The 24866-nt window shown below is 36.3% G+C and overlaps 1 protein-coding gene across 1 annotated transcript in view; it reads right to left on the minus strand.

The window, feature by feature from the left end:
* Nucleotides 1–18933, minus strand: part of RPS6KA6 (ribosomal protein S6 kinase A6) — a 216646-nt gene extending 197713 nt beyond the window's left edge. Inside the window, exons 1-2 of the mRNA XM_074358873.1 lie at nt 18655–18933; nt 18118–18226 (exon numbers count right to left, since the gene is read on the minus strand). The gene's annotated coding sequence lies outside the window, so the exon portion shown is untranslated. The remainder of the gene's footprint in view (nt 1–18117; nt 18227–18654) is intronic.
* Nucleotides 18934–24866: the final 5933 nt, after the last annotated feature.

The following is a 24866-nucleotide window of genomic DNA, read 5'->3' on the forward strand; positions in this document are numbered from 1 at the left end:
GATCTTTTGAGTAAGAAGTACCTAGATCTAAATTTAGCTCAACAGCTTACTGTGAGATCTTGGGCAAATTATTTAACCTCCTTGAACCTCAGTTTCTTCCTCTGTGAAGTGGTGATGATATTACCTATGTCATGGAGTTGTTTTCTGGTTGTTTTAAATGAGATTCTGGTAAGTATAATCTTGTTAATAAAGTAACCTCAAAAATGCATTCCCTTTCCCTCCCTCACAATTAGATTAAAAATAGTTTATTTTCTGTATCTGTTCTAATTTTCATTATTTCCTTCTTTCTGCTGACTTTTGTTTTAGTGTGCCCCTCTTCCTCAAGTTCTTTAAAGTACAAAGTTAGGCAGTTGATTTGAGATCTTAATGTAGGCATTTATAGTTACAAACATCCCTCTGAACACTGCTTTTGTTGCAATCCGTAAATTTTGCTGTGTTGTTTTTTTTCTCTTTCATTAATCTCAAACTATTTTCTAATTTCTCTAGAATTTCTTCTTTAACCCAGTGGTTCTTTAAGAATGTTTTTGTTAATTTCCACGTATTTGTATATTTTCCAGTTTTCCTTTTGTTATTGGTTTCTAGCTGCAGCCCACTCTTAGGGGAGAGCATACTTTGTATGATTTCGATCTTTTTAAATTTGTAAGACTTCTGTTGTCGCCTAAGGGAAGATGTTCCATTTGCACTTGAGAAGAATGCACACTCTGTTGTTTTGGGTGGACTGTTCTGTAAATGTCTATTACCTTTAGTTTGACTATAGAGTTGTTTAAGTATGTTATTTCCTTATTAATCTTCTATATAAATATTCTATCCATTACTAAAAGTATGATATTGAAGTCTCCAGTTATATTTGTAGAACTATTTCTCCCTTGTAGTCTGTCAACTTTTACTTCATATATTTTGAATGTTATTATCTGTATAAGTGTTTATCATTGTTATATTTTCTAGCTGTACTGAACCAAAGCTTTTATTAATGTATAATGTTCTTCTTTGTCTCTTGTAACTTTTCAGATTTACAGTCAAGCCTTTTTCTCTTATTATTTTAGCTACCACAGCTATCTTTTGGCTACTATTTGCATAGAATATCTTTTTCCATCCATCTACTTTGAACCTACTTGTGTCTTTGAGACTAAATTGAGCCCTTGTAAGCAGCACATAGTGGGATCGTGGCTTTTATCCATTCTGTCAATCTCCATCTCTTAATTGGCAAGTTTAATCCATTTACACTTAAAATGATTACTGATAATGAAGGACTTATTTCTGCCATTTTACTATTTTAATATATGTCTTATATCTTTTTCCTCCCTCAATTCTTCCAATACTATTTTTTGTCATTTTTTTTTAGTGTACCATTTTGATTTCCTCTTCACTTTCTTTTCTGCATGCTTTAGTTATGTTCTTAGTAGTTGCCATGGAGATTACAGTTAATATTCCAAATTTGTAACAAATTAGTTTGAATTGACACCAAACTAGCTTCAAGAACCATACATTAACTCTGCTTCCATCTAACTCTACCCCTCCCTTTATGTTATTGTCACAAATTAAATCTTTATACTTTGTGTGCTCATTATCATAGATTTATAATAATCATTTCATGCATTTTTTATAAATTATATAAGAAACAAAAAGAGGAGTTACAAACCAAAAATACAATGATACTAGCTTTTATTTTTACCTTTGTATCTACCTTTATCAGAGATCTTTATTTCTTCATATGGCTTTGAGTTATCACATAGTTTTCTTTCATTTCAGCCTGAAGAACTCCCTTTAGTAAGGGAGGAATACTACCAACAATCTCCTTTAGCTTTTGTTTATCTGATAACATTTTAATTTCTGCTTCATTTTTGAAGGATAGTTTTTCTGGGCTAAAAATTCTTGGTTGACATATGACCTAGCAATTTCACTCCTAAGATTATGTCTAAAAGAATTGAAATCAGGGACTTGAACAGATATCTGTATAGAGTTAAGGAAACAAATTGAGACCTAAAAACATCATTTAAGAACTAATACAAAGAGCAGGGAACTCAGTAAAATTGCTAAAAATAAAATGAAGGAAAATTCTGAGATAATCACAGTGAATGAAAAGAATAAAGAAAAATTAAACTAATTAGTTCCAAAATAATACAGATGGGATCAAAGATAATCTAGTAAGAATAATGCTGAAATAGAACAACTTCTATTCTACAATGAAACAGAGAAAGTATTAGAAGATATAACAGCAGAAAAATTTCCTGAAATAAATTTGCAAATCTAAAGACTATACTCTGTGTTCCAGGTAAATCTGATAGATACTGATCGAAATCAAGTCATATCTTGATTACATTATTAAACGTCAAGGATAAAGAAGGCAACCATGTAGTCATGGAAGGCAAGTGATGTACAAAGGGAAAAAAAAACTGTTAATATGGTTTTTCTCCAGAGATACAGCTAATGCCAGAAACAATGGAAAATATATAATGTTCTAAAAGAAAGTGTGGTCCAAGAATACCAGCAAAGTTCTTAGATCAAGTGTAAATGCAACAGGCATATATTCTAAAACATGAGAGAACTCAGAATAAATAAGAAGCATGAGAATTTTTTAGAGGGCAATAACAACTGAATAATGAAGTATTTCATTAAAAAAAAAAAACCCTACTGAATGTTGAATGGCTGGCCAACTGAAAAAGAGTGAAGAATCTAGAAAAAAGAATAGTAGTGAACAATTTATTCCATTTAATCATAGACCTAAGAATAAACTGAGGGGTTATTGTTACAGAATAGAATGTAAAAGTCACATAGTCTGATTAAGTTTTAAATTCCATGTACTCTGATTATATATATGCATACAATTCTATAAATTATATATTATATTATATATACCACAAAAATCAGAAAGTGGTGGAGGACAGTATAGGAAATATAAGAGTGCTATGTTCTTCATCTTTCAAAGCAGGAAATCAGTAGTTGTCTAAAACTGAAGCATAAAGCTTGATAATTCATGCCTCCAAAATTTTACTGTTTTTAATTCTGTATGTTCTTTTATATTGGCTGTTCATCAAACATTCCATGCATAGTCCCATTTCTACAACTGATAACTATATGATTATGAGAGTTACCAATCTCCAATCTGAAAAACAAAGAAGATGCATTGGAAGACAGAAGTAAGACATGTCTTATTTCAAGTCATGGTCAGGTATTGATTAGTCATCTCCATTACTACAATATTCCTCAGAACTTGACAGCTTCACTAGAGCCTGAAAAGCAATAACTGAAACAGAAAATCTGACTTACTAGAGGCTTAGGTGCACTAAATCCACAAATGAAAGGCTTTAGTTGCACTGCCTCTTAATTAGGGAGGTAATTTGAGAACATCTTACTGCATGCAAGGGAGGAAAAACAGTGCCACTATTAGAAAACTACTGACAGTAGAATGATCAAGGAATATTTTATATAGGTTTAAAGGGCGAAATCCGGGGCAGAGGGAGAAACTAGATGGGGGTGGTGGTGATATGAGCAAAGGCTGTATATATGCAAACAAGCATATAGTTTTTGAAAACTGAAGTTTAATTGAATTCTTTTTAGTTCCAGGTGCACAACATAGGGATTTGGCATTTTTATACATTGAAAAATGATCACCTTGATAAGTCTAGTTACCATCTGTCACCATACAGTTATTACAACATTATTGACTATATTCCCTATGCTATACATTACATCCCTGTGACTTATTTATCTTATAACTGAAAGTTTGTACTTCTTAACCTCCTTCACCTATTTCACTCACCCCCCACCCCTGTCCTATGGCAATCACTAGTTTGTTCTCTGTATCTATGGGTCTGTTTCTGTTTTATTATGTTTGTTCATCTGTTTTGTTTTTTAGATTGCACATGTAAGTGAAATTATATGGCATCTGTCTTTCTATGTTTGACTTATTTCACATAGCATAATACTCTTTAGGCCCATCCAATTGTTACAATTGACAAGATTTCATTTTTAATGACTGAATAATATTCCATTGCATATATCCATTCATCTATTGATAGACACTTAGTTTGCTTCCATATCTTGCTATTGTTAGCAATGCTACAATGAACATAGAGGTGTATATATATTTTTGAATTAGTGTTTTTGCTTTCTTCACATAAATACCCAGAGGTGGAATTGCTGAGTCATATGGTAGTTCCATTTTTAATTTTTTCAGGTTCCTCCATACTGTTTTCCCTAGTGATTTTACCAATTTACATTCCCACCAACAGTGCACGAGGGTTCCCTTTTCTCCACACCCTCTCCAGCATTTATTATTTGTAGATTTTGATGATAGCCATTCTGACTAGTGTGAGATGATATCTCATGTGGTTTGATTTGCATTTTCCTGATTATTAGTGATGTTGAACATCTTTTCATGTGTCTGTTGGCCATCTGTATGTCTTCTTTGGAAAAATATCTATATTAAGTCAACTGTCCATTTTCTAATTGTATTGTTTGGGTTTTTTTGATATTGAGTTGTACATATTCTTTATATATTTTAGATATTAACCCCTTATCTGATACAGCATGAGCAAGTATCTTCTCCCATTCAGTTAGTTGCCTTTTTGTTTTGTTGATGGTGTCCTTCCCTGTGTGAAGGCATATCTTTACAGGGCAAATTTCTTCCCATTGGGAGTTTCAAGAGGAATGAAATATGAAACAAATCCTGATTTTCCATTTACTAGCTCTATGACTTCATGTATATCACTTCCTCTCTGGAGGTCTATAGTTTTCTGTCTCTGGAGGTATTCTTGGTATTCATAAATTTCTAATACCCACAGGCCCACTCTTTCAGCTAGGCTGAATCTAGGACAAAGCTCCCTAATTGGTAACTACCAGATATCCATTTCCAGGCATAATTCTTGGCAAAAGTATGAAGTTGGCAAAACTTATCTCTGGAGCCCTTCCATCTTTCTAATTCTGTAGGCACTTCTAATTTTGTTTCTTGTTTCACTTCCACCCCTACTTCTTCCAACAGCTAATCTAAACTTCTTCAACATTTAGCTGATAATGGTTTAAATGCTGAAGGTGAAGCAGTGGAGAGGGATTAGGGAAGCATTTATGGAGAGGAGAGGTTAACATTTGAAGTGTGACTATTTGGGGCAAAGGGTAGATTTCTGGGAGAGAAAGGTTAGGTTGGAATCAGATTTTGGGGGGCTTTATACCTCAGGGTTAAGGCGTTTGAAATTAATTTGATAAACAGTGGGAGCCTTTGAAGAGTTTGTCCAGGGGGTGACATGAACAGGATGAAGCACAGTTCTCTAAAAAGCCTCAGTTAAAATGCAAATTATGTACCTTGGGAGGGTAGTGTGTTAGTTCACTAGCACTTATTAACACCTTAGAGAGAGATTTATTATCAAGGTGCAAAGTGCCCTGAGGGACTGGGTCACAAGCACAAAACAGCAATATTGATTAGGAAGAAAAAAGGAGTATACGAGGTTCAGAGAACAAGTGGTACTTTTATTGTGAGGGTGCCCTGAACAGATGAAAAGCAGCAGGAGAACAGCACTGGACCCGGGGTGGAAAGGCATAATGGCACTGTGAGTTGGGGTGCTAGGTTAGGTCCTGGTTCCAAGTATAATGATCTGGTAACAGCTTCTGGCCTCAAAACATGTCTTTTCTGCTAGATGGAAATCATACCATGTGAGATTCATTCTATAGCATCTGGAAAGGCATTTATTTTCAGATACCTTGAGCCCTCTAAGAAAATTCAAATATCCCTGGGTAACAAAAACCTAATGCACATGATTGGGCTCTAGTTACATCACTTCTCACAATCTCCCTTTTCACATCTGTAAAATGGGGATAATTCATGCTTTGCATTGCTCATGTATTTGAGGTGAGAGAATAAGAGAGTTAGATGAGATGGTAGATGTTATAGAATTTAAGGAATGGTGAATTTTTTTTTTATTATTTTCCTTTCACAAAGAGCTGGGCCTTTTCTCATATATACTTATTAAGACTGAATTGAAATGAATTGCTGTAATTTAATATATTTTCATAAGGATTATATAGAGCTAAAAATCTCTAACACTAACAAGAAAGACAAAAAGAAACCCTTCTTTAGGAAAAGTAGTCCATGAGCAATCTAACGTAGATACTGGAAGATATATGAAAGCTTGAAAGAAAGCAATTATTTACCTCTACTTTTGCTGTAGCCTCTGCAAGATTTATGGCTATTTTGTTGAAGTCCAAATTTGCTTCAGACTATCACCAGTTCCTAATTAAATGCAGTTTTAGAGTACTGCTCTATGGTATTCGACTTTTAAAAAGTGATCTAGTATAATTTGTTTATTGAAGCAATTCTTTTTGTGTTTAATTTTAATATAAGAAAGCAGCTAATTATTTTGCTCCAAATGCTTTATATCAGTGGTTATTGATTTCACATTGTCTGGACATATTTTTGCTGGAGCTCTTTGATCGTTCCAAGAATTTGCTTAAAATCAAAGTAGGAAGTGTTAAAATCTTTAAATGTAAAAATACCTTCTTCTGATCTTCAAGTCATAGTCTTATATGGCTTAGGTCCTGGTATTTCAAAGCACTCTGAGGTTCACTGTGGTGCAGTGGGTTTGAAATTCTTCAGCTCTTAATCTTTCTCCTGGTTTTCTGCCTCCTTAACCATATCCCAATCTGGCTGGGCAACCCCAGCACTAATCATTCTTCTAAATTGATACAGGTCAGAGAAAGGACATAGGTGTAAGGAGAAAAATAAGATTTGCCTATAGAAATCTCAGTTTTCAGAAGAGCAAATAATGAAATTTGAGTTAGCAGACCTGAGTTCTAGTCCAGGGCCAGATATTTACTACATTAGGCAAGTTACTTTCCCCTTCAGGATCATAGTTTCTCTATAAGTAAAATAGTATACTGAACTAGAAGTTATCTAAGGTCTCTTCCACCTCCATCAACTGAATTTCCATGCCCGAGAATATAGGATAAAATTCTGCCCATTAGCCTAGGTGAGTGATGTCAATAGACATGCATATGCTAATTATTTCATTGTTATGTGGCTCTTTTAGCAAAATATCATGGAAGACCATTTGTGTATGTACTCTCCTGGTTGTCAGCTTTAGATCCTGAACAAGGCCTTTCCAAGTACTTGGTACTGCTATATCACATCACCCACACAACACCATCTCAAAAAAGTGTAACCTGGAGTCATTCTCGTTAGAATCACCCGGAATGCATGTTACAGGGTTCCATTCCAACCTACTGAATAAGAATATCCTGGGTAGGTGAGAACTGGAAATCTGCACATGATAATGCACATTGATAAATGTCCTCAGCTGATTCTAATGTACACTAAAGTTTGAGAATTATGGAATACAAGGTTAGAGTCATTCAAGAATATGTCAGATACAGAGAGAAGCAGAATCACTGTGCCTTGAAAACAGTGCTTGCTGGGGTGGGAAGAGTGTGGGTGAGGAGATAAGGCACTCAGGATAAGAAAAACAACCCCCTGCTTGTGGAATAGAACGTTAAAACAATTGAAGAACATAGCAGCCTTGAAGTTAAGCACAAGATTACATGAGAACAAATCATCAGAGGGGAAAAGTGGAATGCGAACATTTGACGTATTAAAAAATCACTCACGTTAAAGAGATTACACTTGTAGAGAGTACAGGTAGTAACATCTTTAAGGTGTCTTGATTTTATTAGGGGGACTATGCAGTACTTTTCCCCAGAGACCAGGAATGTGGCTCTGGAGTTGTCAGAATTTTCCTTTTGGAAAGTGGGATGTCCCTGGAGGCTTTAAAAACCAAATCATCAGGGGCTTCTCCACACTCTGAGGTGCCAAGGCTGGCAGGAAAAATAATGGAAATGGACTACAGGAAAAGGAAAATGTGAGAATGAATATGGAAAATGACAGATGAGTCAGGGAAAGGAACTAATCAGAGTGAGAGAGACTTTATAGGAATAAAAAGAGAAGGCTAAGCCATGTAAAATATTGAATAGAGACTAGGATTGAACAAAACTGGGAAGGAGAAAGAATTCTAGGTAAACAGTTTTCTGAGTATAACTCTAATTCGTCACATGAAATAAAAAAAATAGTTTGATTTTGTATCTAACCTGGAATAGGGTCCACTGAAGGTCTTGGGTCCCATACAAATTTCTCCTTGAAACTGAAAGCTGGTTTCAAGGTTGTTCCCGTCTTCAAACATCTTTAAGAACTGCCTTTTTAAGAGAAACATTCAAATCCCTTTGCACATGGTTGGTTATATATTAATTTGCCAGACAAATCCTTAGAGGTGGATAACACTGTTAGCCTGAGGTACAGTGATAGGCTTTATCTTGTGATTTGAGGTTAAAGAGTTCCCACTCAGAACCTTATTCTTCACTAGCCTGATCTGAAATTCCCAGGAAAGAGTCACTCCAGTTCATTAGCTTTGTCTCAATAGTCTCTGTTAAAATGCAAATATCATTGCCAGAAGAGGTAACATATTAACCAGTTCACACCATTAACATTTATTAGTTTCTCAAATTAGTTTTAGCAGGTTTTCTTGGAGCAAGGCCCTGAGGCAATTGGATAAGCCCCCAGAAGTTTAGATATTTTTGGTGGGAAGGTGGTCAGTAGGGCAGGATGGTACTGAGGAAAACCCTGAGAACAGTTTTTTTCTAATATTCCATTTAAGGTTGACCTAGGAAGAGGTGGCAAAGACCAGGAGAAACTGGAGGAGGAGGTATGAGATGGGTTCCTCAGAAGCCAGTATTCATGGACTGGATATCTAAAGTGGAGGAAAGTGTTAGAAAAAGGTACAGACACTAGAAAGCATTTTGGGATGGGAAGGTGGGGTGGAGGGAGAAGAGGCTCTGAAGACCAAACTCTTGATATGACCTCTCTGGAGCTCAGTTTTCTCATTTGTTAAGATAAGGGAGATGGACTAGATAATATCAAAACTCCTTCAGGGGCTAACAGTCTGGGATTTTTGCTTCACAATGTGATCTAGGACTTTCAGTTCCTGGTAAAGTTGAGTTCCTAGTGTACTTACTGTTAACAAGCACTCTGATTGGGAGTATGAGAAAAGTGAAAGACTTAAATAATAACTTGCTGGTTGATCTGTCTGCTGGTAAAAGTCCAATGAATCACACATTGGTTTTGTATTAGTGAAGGAACTGCATTCTCACAGGGTCAAATATCGACACACAGGGTTAATAACTAGAAAGAAAGTATAAAAAGTTTTTGCAGTTTCAACTTTCTTGCAGAGAATGGGATTGATGAGAAGTGATGTCTCTCCCTGGGCAAGCAGTCAAGAAAAGAAAAGATTCACAACTTTTCAGTCTGTTGATGATTCACCAAGATCTATTGAGCCTAGGAGAAATGTTTTGGCCACTACATGAAAGTGTATCATAAGATCGATAACCTCATTCTCAGTAAACTATATATACATATACATATTAACAACTTGTAATGTGCAGTAAAACATTCTCAGCCGTTACAGTAACTTATTAGAAAAAGGATGTTTTTTCAACATTTATTGAAGCTTAAACAGAATGTCCTTCACTGAGTTCATGAGAAGTAAGCAGTTTTGTAACCTGCAATCCTCTGTTTCAACACAGAGGGCAAAGACCTATTGCCTACAGAGATGAGCTAATTAGTCTCATAGACTCTCAAATTTGGAAGGTTACCAGAGATCATTCAGCCAAACTGTCTCATTTTAAAGGTGAGAAGGTGACTTGGCTAGGGGACCACAGTGATCTGGAGGCAACACCTAGATGGAAAGCAAGCCTTCTGGCTGCCAACAGAGGCAATGTGCCATCATGGTTGCACTTTAAAGAATGTGGACTTTTAGAAATGTGGACTTTTAGAAATGCAGACATGGTTCTGAACACCACAAGTACTACTTCCTAGCTGTGTGACATCAAATTAGTTACTAAACCTCTCTAATTCTTGGTTTTCTCATCTGTAAAATGGAGGTTGAATATCTACCTTGTGGAGCTTTTGTGAGGATAATAAATATATAATCTCTAATTCACATGTCAAGAAACAGCATAACATAGTGGTTAAGGATGTGTATTCTGGAGCGAGATTGTCTTGGTTTAAATTATGACACCACCACTTAACCTACCTCTATATGCCTGTTTCCTCATTTGCAAAAAGGTCAATTAAAACAGTATTTACCTTATAGGTTTGCATATAAAAGTGTCTGTCACATAGTAACTCAATGTAGATGGTAGCTCTTATTACTACCATAATTGCCTCCACTTGCTCACCACCTCCTTAACTCCATTTACTGCTTCTGTCATGGTTGTTAAAGTAAACTACCAAGGATAGGGTCTGAATAATATCTACTTTCCCCACAGGCAGGCAGTGTGGCCTGGACTCAATATTGATAAAGTCTCAGGTTTCAGTAAATCCATTAAAGTCATCCATTACCATACAAACTCTCTGTCTCAGAAGGAGAACATTTAAGTCATTATCACTTTAGTTAGAATAATCAAACTAGCTCCCAAGATTTAAAAAGGACTTTGCTGTCAGAATCTGGGGAGTTTAGTAGGGGCTGAAGAACCCTACAAGCTTTGAAAATCAGGGATGAAAACCCAGGTAGAAATCCATAGGAAAATATGTTGGACACCTCCATGGGGGGAAGGGGTGGTTATAAAAGAAAGGGAGGGTATTAAGAAGGGTAGAGGAGTGGAGAGCAAATCCAGCCCTAGACAAAACTGGCTAGTCTGGAGTGTCACTTGCACCCCTTTCCCCAGTCAATTCTTGCTGCTTTTAATACCACCTTCCCTCTGGGCCTCTAGCAAACAAATACCCCCAAGGTATAGGTGTCTTAAAGAGTTGCTCTTCCCACGAGTACAACTGTGCCTTATTTAACAAATTGTCTTCTTAAAGTTTCTTTTTATAACAAAATTGACCTTGATACCACCTCAAGATAAATCAGAATATATGAAAATTGAGTTCTCTGGAAAATCTAGGTAGGGGTAGCAGTAAAAGTAAGGGGGAGTTCTAGCCTCCAGCTTGTCTAATTCTGAGATAGGGATAGAAGCTGAGTAGGAGAAGCATCACCAGCAGGGAGTAGAGCACAGGGAAAACTACAAGAGGGAGAGGAGAAACCTCTCCATGACCCCAAGCCAGTTATTTGGGCAGGGATTTTTATGTGAAGCGAGATACCCTCTGGGATTCCCATGTTCTGTAAGACATCCCTCTACTTCTTTTGCATAAAGTTTCTGATTTCTAGCTAGGTTATTAGAATTAATTTTCTTCATTTTTAGAGACATCTATGATTCCCATTAAAAAGAATGGACCTTCCAAATGATATCACTCAGGCATCTACCTGTTGATAGGATATACTCAAGGATTTAGTATGCTCTTAGCACAGAAGTGGAAGAGCCCCAAGTGTAACATTTCCTCAGCTGATACTGGTTCCAGAGGTCAGTCAAATATGTAACTCAAAGAATCAAAATGTGAAGATTCTCCTTTCCAACTTCTCTAAAGAGAGCTGTGACTGTTTTGAGAAGTGTACTTTGTACACTGAGATCCAAGGTGCCTCACATTCAACCATTTGATTTGTTTTCAAATGACTTAACTTGAAATCGAGCTCTGAACAGAAGGAAATGTATTGATGGTATTCACATACACCCCCCCCATTATGATGTGTGAGTCACTGGCCTCACATTGCTATTTCCCTCGGCACTCCAAGTCTGTCTGCCTCTTTCTCATTTCTTTAGTCATTACAACAAAGTGTGACTTCCCCTGAGAGTTGGAAATTGCAGTTCCTGCTATAAGTGACATATTTGTCAAATGGATTCAAGTCTTTCACTGTCCTGATTCAGGCCAGAAAAACAATAAACTAAGCCAGTGGAATGGCTATACCAACAAATAAACTTTGAGACTCTGAAGAAGTGTCAATATCTGTTAACATGTCAGGACTCTTCCAAAATGAGTTCTATTTTACTTCTGATCTGTGGACAAAGAATGTCATCTGCCATTTAAGTGAACAAAGGATGTTGTGGCCATAAAGCCAGCAGCCACCACAGCTGCCCCCTCCCCACACCCTTAAAAAAGGGCATCATGAGGGAAATTCAGGATAGAGAAAAACAAGATACTGGCACTAGATAGTTAAGGTGCATATCAATGGAATAATTTCAATGAACCCATCTTCCCATATACAGAAAAGGACTAAAATCATTAACTTGTATATCTGTTTTTTTGATTAGCCATAATTTTGTGATGTTCAACTACATGTTTTTTTAACATTTTTGAGTTATAATCATTTTACAATGTTGTGTCAAATTCCAGTGAAGAGCACAATTTTTCAGCTATACATGAACATACATATATTCATTGTCACATTTTTTTCACTGTGAGCTACCATAAGATCTTGTATATATTTCCCTGTGCTATACAGTGAAGTCTTGTTTATCTATTCTACATTTTGAAATCCCAATCTGTCCCTTCCCACCCCCTGCTCCCTTGGCAACCACAAGTTTGTATTCCATGTCTATGAGTCTGTTTTTTTAGATTCCACATATAAGCGATCTCATATAGTATTTTTCTTTCTCTTTCTGGCTTACTTCACTTAGAATGACATTCTCCAGGAGCATCCATGTTGCTGCAAATGGTGTTATGTTGTTGGTTTTTATGGTTGAGTAGTATTCCATTGTATAAATATACCACTTCTTTATCCAGTCATCTGTTGATGGACATTTAGGCTGTTTCCATGTCTTGGCTATTGTAAATAGTGCTGCTATGAACATTGGGGTGCAGGTGTCATCCTGAAGTAGGGTTCCTTCTGGATATATGCCCAGGAGCAGGATTCCTGGGTCATACGGTAAGTCTATTCCTAGTCTTTTGAGGAATCTCCATACTGTTTTCCATAGTGGCTGCACCAAACTGCATTCCCACCAGCAGTGAAGGAGGGTTCCCTTTTCTCCACAGCCTCTCCAGCATTTGTCATTTGCGGATTTTTGAATGATGGCCATTCTGCCTGGTGTGAGGTGATACCTCATGGTAGTTTTGATTTGCATTTCTCTGATCATTAGTGATATTGAGCATTTTTTCATGTGCCTATTGGTCATCTGTATTTCTTCCTTGGAGAATTGCTTGTTTAGGTCTTCTGCCCATTTTTGGATTGGGTTGTTTGTTTTTTTATTGTTAAGTTATATGAGCTACTTATATATTCTGGAGATCAAGCCTTTGCTGGTTTCATTTGCAAAAATTTTCTCCCATTCCGTAAGTTGTCTTTTTGTTTTACTTCTGGTTTCCTTTGCTGTGCAGAAGCTTGTAAGTTTCATTAGGTCCCATTTGTTTATTCTTGCTTTTACTTCTATTGCTTGCATAGACTGTTCTAGGAGAACATTTTTGAGATGTATGTGAGATAATGTTTTGCCTCTGTTTTCTTCTAGGAGGTTTATTGTATCTTGTCTTATGTTTAAGTCTTTGATCCATTTTGAGTTTATTTTTGTGTATGGCGTAAGGGAGTGTTCTAGCTTCACTGATTTACATGCTGCTGTCCAGTTTCCCCAACACCATTTGCTGAAGAGACTGTCTTTATTCCATTGTATATTCTTGCCTCCTTTGTCGAAGGTGAGTTGACCAAAATTTTGTGGGTTCATTTCTGGGCTCTCTATTCTGTTCCATTGTTCTATATGTCTGTTTTGGTACCAATACCATGCTTTCTTGATTTCTGTAGCTCTATAGTATTGTCTGAAGTCTGGGAGAGTTATTCCTCTAGCCTCTTGTTTTTGTTTTCAGCAAAAACTCCTATATGTACTGGCTCCTTTCTTACCTCTTTGGAACAGTTTCTCAGAGCTACCTCAGTGGCTGTATCCTGGACTATCATCCTCAGTAATGCCCCAAATAAAACACAATTCTCAACTTTTAGGTTATGCTTTTTTTTTTTTTTTTTTACAGTCAACAGACCTAAGAACCAAAGTAAGCAATATACCTTTCCCCTCCACAAATCTATTTCTGGTCTAGTCTGTGATCTGAAAGGAGACTAACTATTGGGAAGTTAAAATAAAATCAAGGGACTTTAAATCTACTTAGGTTTCTCCTGATTTTAGAAACTGTACTCATAAGTAAGAAGAGAAGGAGGATCCTGTTTGGTGTGATTTCAGGTTACAGTGAGAAAGCACCATTTTTCTTAAAGCATATTCCTCTAATAAACTGCTAATGCTCCAATATCTGTTGTTTATTCATTCAATAAAGCACTTACGGTGTTTACCATGTGCCAGGCATATTCTCAGGAACGTGGAAGAAGTTGAGGATATCTTTAGATGAGAAAAGGGGGATGTAAAAAAGCACTTAAAAGCTGACCTGAGGATAACAGGGGAGGGGAGTGAAAAAGGGATACTGCCAAGAGAAGAAAAAGTTCAGAGAGACAGATTTTCTGATATTCTAGTTGAGGTCCCAATGGAAATATGTTAATATGTCTCATTCACAGTTCCAATTAGCTGGTTCAATTGGTGACTATAGTTTTTAACAAACTAGTACCCTTCTAAGTTATGGGAGAGAACTGTCCTGAAAAAAATAATGTTTTACATTTATATTTTCTATCTTTACTTTTAGGGTTTGGGAATGATTGTTGAATAAGCAATTTATTAATTCAACTAATTTAAGGTAAATGAAGTTTAATTTAGTAATTAAATATTCACCCATGTTGTTAGCATGTAACTGATTCAGCACTCCTGCTTTGAGCAATGAGGGAACAGGTAAATATTTTGGCAGAGCTTATCAAGATTTTTCTCCAAGTTTCATGTTTCTGATTCCTGAGCACACATTGCTCCAGAGTATATTTTTTGTGAACCAACATTGAATATATTCAAAGATCACTGATTACACATTTTTGGCATTGACACTTTCCCACAAGGACCAACATTGGTTTTACTAGCATTTTTTACATGACCACTGAGACCAGTAGGCAATGTAGGCAAAGATATTAATACTCCAGGGCCATGCCAGTAAATAAGACCTACCCTGTGGTAGAAATCTCAGCCTGAGATGGCTAACATTTGAAGATTAGAAATTTGCTTTCTAAATCTTTAATCTCTACTTAAGTAGACAATCAACAGATTTCTTCCCTGAAACATAAACTATTCATTCCTTAGTAGACTTCTGACACAAAATAAACAAAAAATAAAATATAATAACAATAAAACATTTCTCTAGAATGTGAAATATTACCTTGGTTTATGTGTAATGTACTATTGCTGTTTAACATAAGATGAAAATCCTAGTGGTAGTACATTTTATGTGATAATTTTTAGTGATGTGAAAGTTGTGAATTTCTGATATACTATCCAAGAAAAATACTATTGGGGCTGGATAAATTTATTAAATTAAGTTTAACTCACTTGAGAGTTTTCAATCAACAGTTGTTCAAAATAATTTCCTGTTGAAGTAATCTGTTTTGGAAAATTGTTACATCCTGTGAGGGGAGAAATCTGTTTAATTACTGGATTTTAAGTGGAAAATACTCACATAGGAAATCAAGCAAATGTTTCTGATTTTTATTAAATGGAAGATACTTGTTTAGAAAAACTAGGAAATTAACACTGATACAATATTATTTATTATACAATATATAACATACAAGCCTGTGGACCTTTTATGAATTCCACCGGTTTTTAAAGGAATACACCTTTTCTTCTCCAGGATGCTACAACCCACTTAGTTGTCATGTCTTCTCTGTCTCCTCTGGTCTGTGATAGTTCCTCAGTCTTTCCTTGTCTTTCCTGACTTGGTCATGCTAGATTGACATGTATTTTTGTATGAACACCACAGAGGTGACATATCCTTCTCTGTTCATCAGATATATGTCTTACACTGGTCATGTTAACTTTGATAATTTGGTTAAGGTGATGTCAGACAGATTTCTACACTGTATAGTTACTATCCTTCACACTTTTGTAACCAATATGTATCTTGTGGAAGAGATATTTTGAAATTATGCAGATATCCTGTTTCTCATATTTTTGCCCATTGGTTTACACATCCATCTATGATTCTTGCTTGCAACAATTATTACTGTAATTTTTGTTTAATGGGTGATTTTAAAAAAAATCCTCTCATTCTTTCTACATGTATTCATTGAAATTCTTCTAAAAGGAAGAGTTATTTCTTCTTTCAAATTTATTTATTTATCTAATTGTTTCCACAAAGTATGGACAGAGGAATATTTATTTTATTCTATGGGTTATAATCCAATAGTATCATTATTTATTTTTCCTGATCAAATTGTTCTAGTTTTGGCCATTGGGATCTCCTTCAGGGTGGCTATTCTGTCCCTATGACATGCCATCTTTCTTTAGTGAGTACATCATTACTTTCTGGGAAAGGAAATGCTTCAGGCTTGTCTTTTGTATTCCTTGCCCCAGCATTATAGTCAGAAATTTCTCCATGGCATCTTGGTTCCTTTTATTAGAGAATAGTAATTATAAACCAAGATTTGGAAGCTAGGTGTACTCATTGTTACTGAGGTTCATTGCTTCTAGGCTCTCCTTGGCAGACAGATCTATAAGTATTTTGGTATCTACCTGTCTGTATACATATTAAACAAACTATGAATTCATATCGATGTCTCTGACTTTCATCTCCAATTCCGATCCAACATTAACAGGTTTCATTCTAGCCCTTCTCTTTTTCCTATTTGTAACATATTTCTCTGACAGTGAGAAGCCTGCCTCTCATTATCCATAATCCTATATATACATAAACTAGTTTCAGTCCATTTCTGAGCTTTATATTTTATTGTATAGGTGATTTTTTAAATTTCAACTGATAACATAAGGAAAGAAATGGTTTACTTTACAATAGGATTAGTATAGGGAAATAAGATTGGGGAAAGCTTCCATCTTGACTGCATAAATCACATAGACAAATGTCCCATGTGTTGTGGACTCTATTCTTTCCTTTACATGCAGTGGGACAATTGCTAAGTCCCTTTCTGGGTTCACAGGAAAACAATATGCTCTTCCACTCATCTACATGATAATCAGCCTACCAGCAACATTGATGCTAAATTATTATAATAACAATAACAACTTATAAATACACACATGATTTCATGTGCAAGGCACTATGCTAATTGCTCTATATGTGTTTACCCTTCACAACAGTCCCCAGTAGTGCAAGATTATAGTATTTTCTTTCCAATTTGCAGACTAAGAACATGAGGCTCAGAGAGTTAATATGCTCAAGATCACTCAGCTGAAATGATCACATGGGTCTTTTCGATTCTAGTATCAGCACTCAACCACTATTTTACATTGCCTTACTACAGTAAAGCACATCAGTGAGAAAAAGAAGTTCATTAGCTATAGAAAGGACCCTAGAAATGGCAAACAAACTTTCCACAGACCAGTTTTAGTGTTGTCAATAGCTTAAGCTAGTGTTTCTCATGCTATTGTCTAAGTTCCTCTTGTATGAGAATCATCCAAGATGTTTGAAAAAAATAAAAATCCCTGGGCCACACTCCAGACCTCCCACACCACAACGTTAGCCATGGTGACTGTGAATCAAGAGTTTACAAAAGAGTTCCAAGCGATTCCTCAGTTTGAGAACCACTGGTATAAACTATGTGCTTATTTGTAGTTTGAGTGTATTTGGACATAGTCTGGTCATACATCTCATGCCAGGCTTCCCAGTGTGGAACATTACACCCTTCAGTTTCTTAAATAATGAAAATATCTGATATCACAAGTTTATCAGCCTGCATCCTCCAACCAGGGAGTAACTCATACTACGAGAAATACCCATTCTCTCTCAGAAAGTTTGAAAGTCTAGTCATTTCTTTTCCCCAAAGCTCTTTGCAGTCTTGGAATGAAGCAAAATAAAATGCTCTTTTTTCCTCTTATTTTATAAACCCTGTGGAGGAACTGTGAAATGCTAATAATCAGTTAAAACTAATAGATGAGGTTAGACCTAAACTTTTAGCATTTTTCCTAAAAGCTGCAAAGTATTTGCAACGGCACATGTTTCAGAGGGACACAGAAGTTCAGGATTACAAAGACAGAGAGAGGTGATTTAGGCAGGGTTAAAGTTCAAAAATTGTTAGATGCAATCCTTTCTTGTTAAATCTTCATGTAATTAATACCATAAAGTCACAGACCACAATGAATTATATTTGTTAGTACACTTGTAAATATCATCCACCCATATCATTGACTTACCGCCTTTTTCTCCTCCACCACTCCTTTGCTACAGGAGACCTACCAAATCACTGCTTTGGGACAGTGGCTTCCACAGGACAGTCCACTTTTACAAAAGCAATCCAGTGATCTGCAATCCCAACAGAAACAATAGTCTCTTCTCAGCATCTCTAGATCTGGTTACAACTATGGCAGTCAAGCCTATAGACTTGCAGCAGGCTAGAAAAGTTATTGGAGCTTCACATCAGGTTGTTCTTATAATAAAGTTGAAGCTTCAGGCTTGCATAGGTACCTTCCAAAGCTCTGAGAGGCACCTTAGCAATGTGTTCACATAGTCACATGCTTGTATAAAATTTGCAAGTAAATTGTGCTTATTATTTTTCTTAAATAAAGCATGCCATATTATATACAGTTCAAGCCCTACAAAACCTGGACACATCCTGCATCTACCATATCACAAACATTTTCTAGTTCATAAGTAGTTAGAACCTTGTGGACTGGATTTCAAATAGATGCACTTTTTACCGTATCCCACTTAGAGTGAATAACCTTACTTACCTGAAGTGTGACTCTCCAGCTTGTAGCTCTAAGGTCAGCCAGAATATACAGAAAAGAAACAATCTTCTTCCTTCTCTTTTCACTTAATGAATTATTTTCTTCACTTGACTGCTTTGAAGGCAACTGTGGGTTGTTTTCTGCCCCTTGGAGTCACAGGGAGGGAATCAGCTCATGCAAATAGCTCTCTATTTCACCATTCTCCCTATTTCTAAGCTCCCTCCCTACCAACAGGAAGGGTCATGACCCTGGCCCAAGCTCTGTTTTCTTTTCTGTCTTAGTTATCAGTGTTTAATCAAGATCTACATTGAGATGAATGCATTTAGTAGCCTTCAAGCAAGGCTAAATTTAGCACAGTAACACACATGAGTGTTCCAATCTCATTTTGAAGCAATGTGAACATTATTTACCACCTTGTTCTGTGAGCAGTGCCTCTAGACAATTTTTACATGCAAAGAACTTGATTCAGTGCTCAATATCTACAATGACGAACAGAATAGTGCCTGGACATATGCCCCAAAGGAAAATTACTCATAATAAACAGAACTTTGGGCTTTCATTTTGTCAAGGCTTCAGAATTACCTGCTTCAGTAATAAAAAAAAATACATTTCTTGTATATTCACTGGGTGCATGATTTTGTACTAGATGTTCCCATGATTTGATACTATTTAAGAAAAATGTGTCTCTTGGTTTTTGTGTCACTCTAATCAAGTGTTGGAGCTTCACATGGCTACTCTTATGTCAGAAAATTGAAAAAACTAAAATCAAAACAGAGAATTTCCTCTTAAAAGTTGGCTCAAGCAAAATAAAGAATGAGGATGTTGGATTATAACCCATTGTATATATAAAATAAAAACCTGTGGGTCCATATTGATATAAGTTATTGAATAAGTAAATAAATGGGAGAGAAGAGAAAGCTCATTATCTGCTAGAGGAATTTCAGTTACTAAATGTACAAAAAATGATGGAAATATAAAACCACTATTTGACAAACACCAGAATAATAACATAGTATCAAAGTAGTCCCCTACATAAAAAATAATTATTAATTGTGAAAAGAAAAAATAATAAATTTATAGTGGAGAAATTCTCAGTCAAATGATCAAAGTTAGTAACATCACCCATAATGGAACAAATGGGCATCATATGATTCCTGATATGATGCTCTGAGAAGCACACCTTACTTCTGTGATATTTACCAAAATTCACAATCTGATCACAAACGTAAATTAAGGAACATTCCACAGAATAACTGCCAATACTTTGTAAAGGTGTCAAGGCTCTGAAAGACAAAAAAGACTAAGTGTTCAAGTTTAAAGAAGACTAAAGAGACATGACAACTGTAAATGTAACATGTGATCTCGAGTTAGACACTGGATCACAAAAAACACATTAATGGGGCCATTGGTGAAATTTAAATAAGGTCTGTAGATTAGATACTATCATTGGATCATTGGTAATTTCCTGATTTTGATAATTGTGCTGGGGTTATGTACAATGAATCTAAGGACGGGTATTTGGGAATTCTTTGTACATTTTTGCAACTGTTTTGTAAGTCTGAAATTGTAAAATGTAAAATTTAAAAATTAAAATAAAACTTAAAATTGGCTGATATTTCTGAAAATAACAGATACTTATGTTCCTGTATTAACATGCTATCACATTTCAGAGAGATGAGATGCTCCCTAATGTTGGCTTGAAGAGATTCAGTGTCTCATTTATTGAACACACCTCATATGCTAGGTACAGAAAAATGTGGAAGACATAAAATGAGTAAGATCTTGTCTCAGGTCTCAGTGTAATAGGGAAAAAAAGACAAACTCAACCAAGATGAAGATCTGTGATTATTGTTATAAGAGAAAGGCAGATAGCATGTTACAGGCACTCAGAAGAAGGAGAGCCTATTTCCTGCTTTAGAGTAGCAGAGAAAATGCAATTGTGAAATTAATCTTTGGGCTAGGCTTCAAAGGAGAGCAGGATTTTGACAAGTATAATTTGGAGCTAGGTGATAAAGTATGCACAAAGCTAAGAGAAATAGCAGGAATAAACTTCAGAGGAGGAAAGAAAATTCAAAGACCACTCTCCCCCTAGGCTCCAACACAACATATTTGCACATTTTGTTTTGGGCTACCTTATTGGGATATTATTTGATTATTAGAATTTTTGCTCATGAAAACCCTAGGTGTGTACCCACAAATCACTAGATTCGGAAGGTACCTTAGAGATCTCCTTATCCAGCTACCTCATTTTAGTGCTGTGAAAAATGGGAAGGTACTTCTAAGGCCTCACACAAGTACCAGCAGTAGGACTAGGACCTAGAGTTCCTATTTCCCAATCTAGTACTCTATCTATTCTAACATTGTGAAACTTTTAAATAAGAATTGTGATACCAGCCAGACACATTAAACATTACAGAAATCTTCACAGTGGCTTCTCCAGATTTCTAACATCCTCAGACTCTATTATACTTTGATTCTATCCTTCATTTCCTGGGCCCTTCCTATCTTCCTTATGAAGTTTTATATTGAAGATTGGGCAGAGAGGCACCATTTCAAGGTACTCTGTGACTAGTAGCAAGTAGCCACCTATTAGCTAACTTTGATGGGGCTGAAGTTCTAGTCTCACGTAAGCCCACTCATGTGTTCATGTCTTCTGACTGTAATTGGCTGATGAATCAGCCCTTAGTCTGAAACAAAACAATCAACAGAAAGCCAAATTAGCCTGTCATTTGTATCTCTTCAGGTAAAGCCTTCATAACCATCCTACACACTCTTCCCTCAGAATCATGTGCTTCCCTTTTTGAAGAGATGACATGAATTCTAAAAATGCATTTGCTGAAATAATACTGTCCTCAGAAGGCATGAAGCCAGGCCAGGGCACCAGAGAGGGAGAGTGAGAGAATTAAGTCAGAGGCTGGGAATTAATACTTTCTATTCCTTGTACACACAACTGACTATGTCTGCTCTGAAGGCCCATCTGACAATTTGCTCTTCACTGTAAAAACCTCTTTATTATCCTCGATATATCATTCTCTCATTTGCATGGGTGTAGGTAAGATTTATGCACACAGCATAGACAATTGTGAGAAGGAGGCAATGGAGATTTAGAAATCTTCTCACCTCACTGCTCACCAGGCCTGCAGGGTCAAAGGGAGGCCTAGGGACCCCTTTGGAATTCTAAGCAGTTTGCTGGTCAATCTTAAGATTCTGTTTTCAGTGGAATAGCATCTGTCATGCCTAAAGCTAAGGTTAAATCCATTTAAATTTGAACCCAAGTAACCAAACTGGCCATGAATAACAATTAGTAAAGCACAAAGAAATTGTGGGGATTGAAGCAGACCTTGTGGCTGCTCTGCAGAAGAAACACTGAGGTTTCCGTTGTTAATGAGTTATTAAAGAGGAGGAAAAAAGCAGCTAGCTCTGTAACTCTCCCATTTAGGAGCAGCTGCTTTATGATCAGGATTATAGCCAGAGCATTGGGCTGTATGCTGATGTGCATGTATCCCTCAAATTAGTATGTCCAAGTAGGTAAACTGGGGACAGATATGGTGAAGGAGGTCAAGATTAAAGTCTTCTGTTACCTTCCTGGTTTTTGGCAGGTCTCCAAATTTTCCACGCCCTCTCATTCAGTTCTTTCCCATTGACAGAAATGCCTGGGGGAAAATACTGTAGTTTCCAATTTTCTCTTCCTACTTACCACTACTGGCAGTTCCTTCCTCTCCCACCGTCAACATTTGCCTGTCTTCTGTCCCATTTTCTCAGAATCCTGCTCAAGGAAAAGTTAGTTGAGATGGTTAAGACTGATGAATGTGTAATATGTTGCCCATTTCAGAGAACATTTATATTCTAACAAGGGCTGTTAATCCTTTACTGAAAGGAGTGCCAAGCTAAGGAAGGGGCAACACTCTGGGAATGGGATGCCCCTTACTGCTTTTCACATCACTGCATGGAGCTGGCCATCTATTTCACTCTGAGTAAGGCTGGCACAGTATAGTGGAAAGCCATCTGGATAGTGCTAACAGGAAGGACACGACAGCCAGTTTTCTATTCTGTATTCTGTGAATAGAGCTACAATGAGTTAAGAATGCAGACTAACAAACGTATCAAACTGAGTTTTTAAGCTATGGCTAGATTCAGTGAGGAGAAGAGTTCATAATTAGAATTTTTCTTAAATTATCCCCACCCTCCCCATACACATATCCCTTTGCTATCTCCTCTAGAACTGCTAAAATCATGTCCAATGTAACATTTATTATTCAGCTTGTTCAAACCTACCCTACTCTGGATGCTGCTATTTAGTTGCCTTTATGGATGGGCACCATCTAAGAATTATATGAGAACAACCATAATGTATGGTACTTTTCATTTTTAGCTCATGTAACTCTTTTGTGGGTGGTTCTAGCCATTGTGAACCAGGGAAAGTCTTCATAATTCAGTTGCTATCATAAGAATAGGATTTTCTGCTTTATATTGGCTGTAAATCAGTTTTTGAGATGGTAAATCAGAAATTAGAAGCCACTTCAAACAAATTAAACAGCACCATAGTCAATATGTTATTTGTTTCTTTCCACTGTTCCAGTAATAGGTTCAAAATCACAGAGTTGGGCTTTTCAGCCCTGGGGAGGCAAACTGGTTCCAGGTTCAGCATGGCATTCTCTAAAAGGAAATTATCTTTAATTCTTAACTGAAAGAAATAAATATAATCCAGACAAACATTTTTAAGGAAGCAGGTGGGATCATGAGTTCAGTAAAATCAAACAGATGATAAGTTTATCCTGACTTTCCCCCAAATCAGAAATAAATGCAAGAGTGTATATGCGAAGCATGTAGGTGGTAAGAAAGCTGAGGACAAAGTACTCTCGACTAAGTCTCTCAATACACCATACTTGTGGAAAAGCTGGACTAATAATATGTGTCTTACACAAATCCTGGAGGTCAGAGCCCCAGGCAGAGAGTTCTTCTTGCAGCAGAAAATTCCAAAAGCATAAAAGCTATTTTGACTCAAGGCAGAACAGAACATTTTCAGGACCTGAGGAGTGACAGGTATATACTTTGGGTGACAGCATAATTTGAAATACCCATGGCACAGCTGTGTGTGTTGAGGGAGACTCAAAGAATGAGAGATCCTTGATTCACCCATAGGGAAGTGATAGTTAACTAAAAGTCTGAAGGGTTACTTTCTGACATTTTGCTTAAGGGCCTGGATTTAAATTAACTGTTATAAGAGGCAAGGGCAAGCATCTCAGAGTTGTGCAGTAGGAAAAAGTCAAATATTAACATTTTCAACATGTGCATGAACAAAGTTGTAAAGTTCCCTTGCAAGGCAAATTAGGGTACAAGGGAAAAGGGCTAGCTTAGGTGAAAAAATATCTGAGTTCTAGTCCTGGCTTCTGCTATTGGTTAGCTATTTGTTCTTGGGCAATTTTCTTTCTCTATTTGGGCCTTGGTTTCTTTAATTTTTAAATAATTAGTTTATTCTCTCTGTATTTTTCAGATCTAATAAAAAAAAAGTGTGGTGTAAATACAGGGTTGCTTAATTTTTAGCTTACCAATAAAGATACTTTAGAAGATACTTTAAAAATATCTTACTGTCTACTATTGCCATCATCTATAAACTGGGAACAAAATGTTACTTACCTTACAGGGTTGTCGTGAGGATTAAATTAAAGGCTTGATTCACAAAGTTATTTCGGTTAATATCTGTTCATAGGTTATCACATTACTATAAGTGAAGTAGCAAAAAAAAGTCCACTATCCAAAAATACTGGTTTCAAACCCAGAGGGGGAGAAAAATATTCTGACATAGAAGAACGGGTGTGTCAGTCTTTGGATATTATTTACCAGTATTTTTGATAGGTAAGCTAATGAATACATTTCATAATTTCTAGAAATAAGCATTTTATCATAGCATAAATATTTTCAGTGTGGTTACAAATCATACACTAACAGACCTAAGCGTTTTTAGTTTTTCTGTAATAAGACAAAAGTAGGTAAGCTTAGGCTTGTTTACCATTAATGTTTCAGAACTTACTTACAAAACAGACTCACAGACATAGAAAAGAAACTTACGGTTACCGAGGGGAAAGGGAGTGGGAAGGGATAAATTGGGAGTTAGAGATTTGCAGATACTAACTACTATATATAAAATAGATAAACAAGTTTATACTGTATAACACAAGGAACTATATTCAATATCTTGTAGTAGCATATAATGA

This window comes from Camelus bactrianus, chromosome X (assembly GCF_048773025.1).
Source record: "Camelus bactrianus isolate YW-2024 breed Bactrian camel chromosome X, ASM4877302v1, whole genome shotgun sequence".
NCBI classification, from domain to species: domain Eukaryota; kingdom Metazoa; phylum Chordata; class Mammalia; order Artiodactyla; family Camelidae; genus Camelus; species Camelus bactrianus.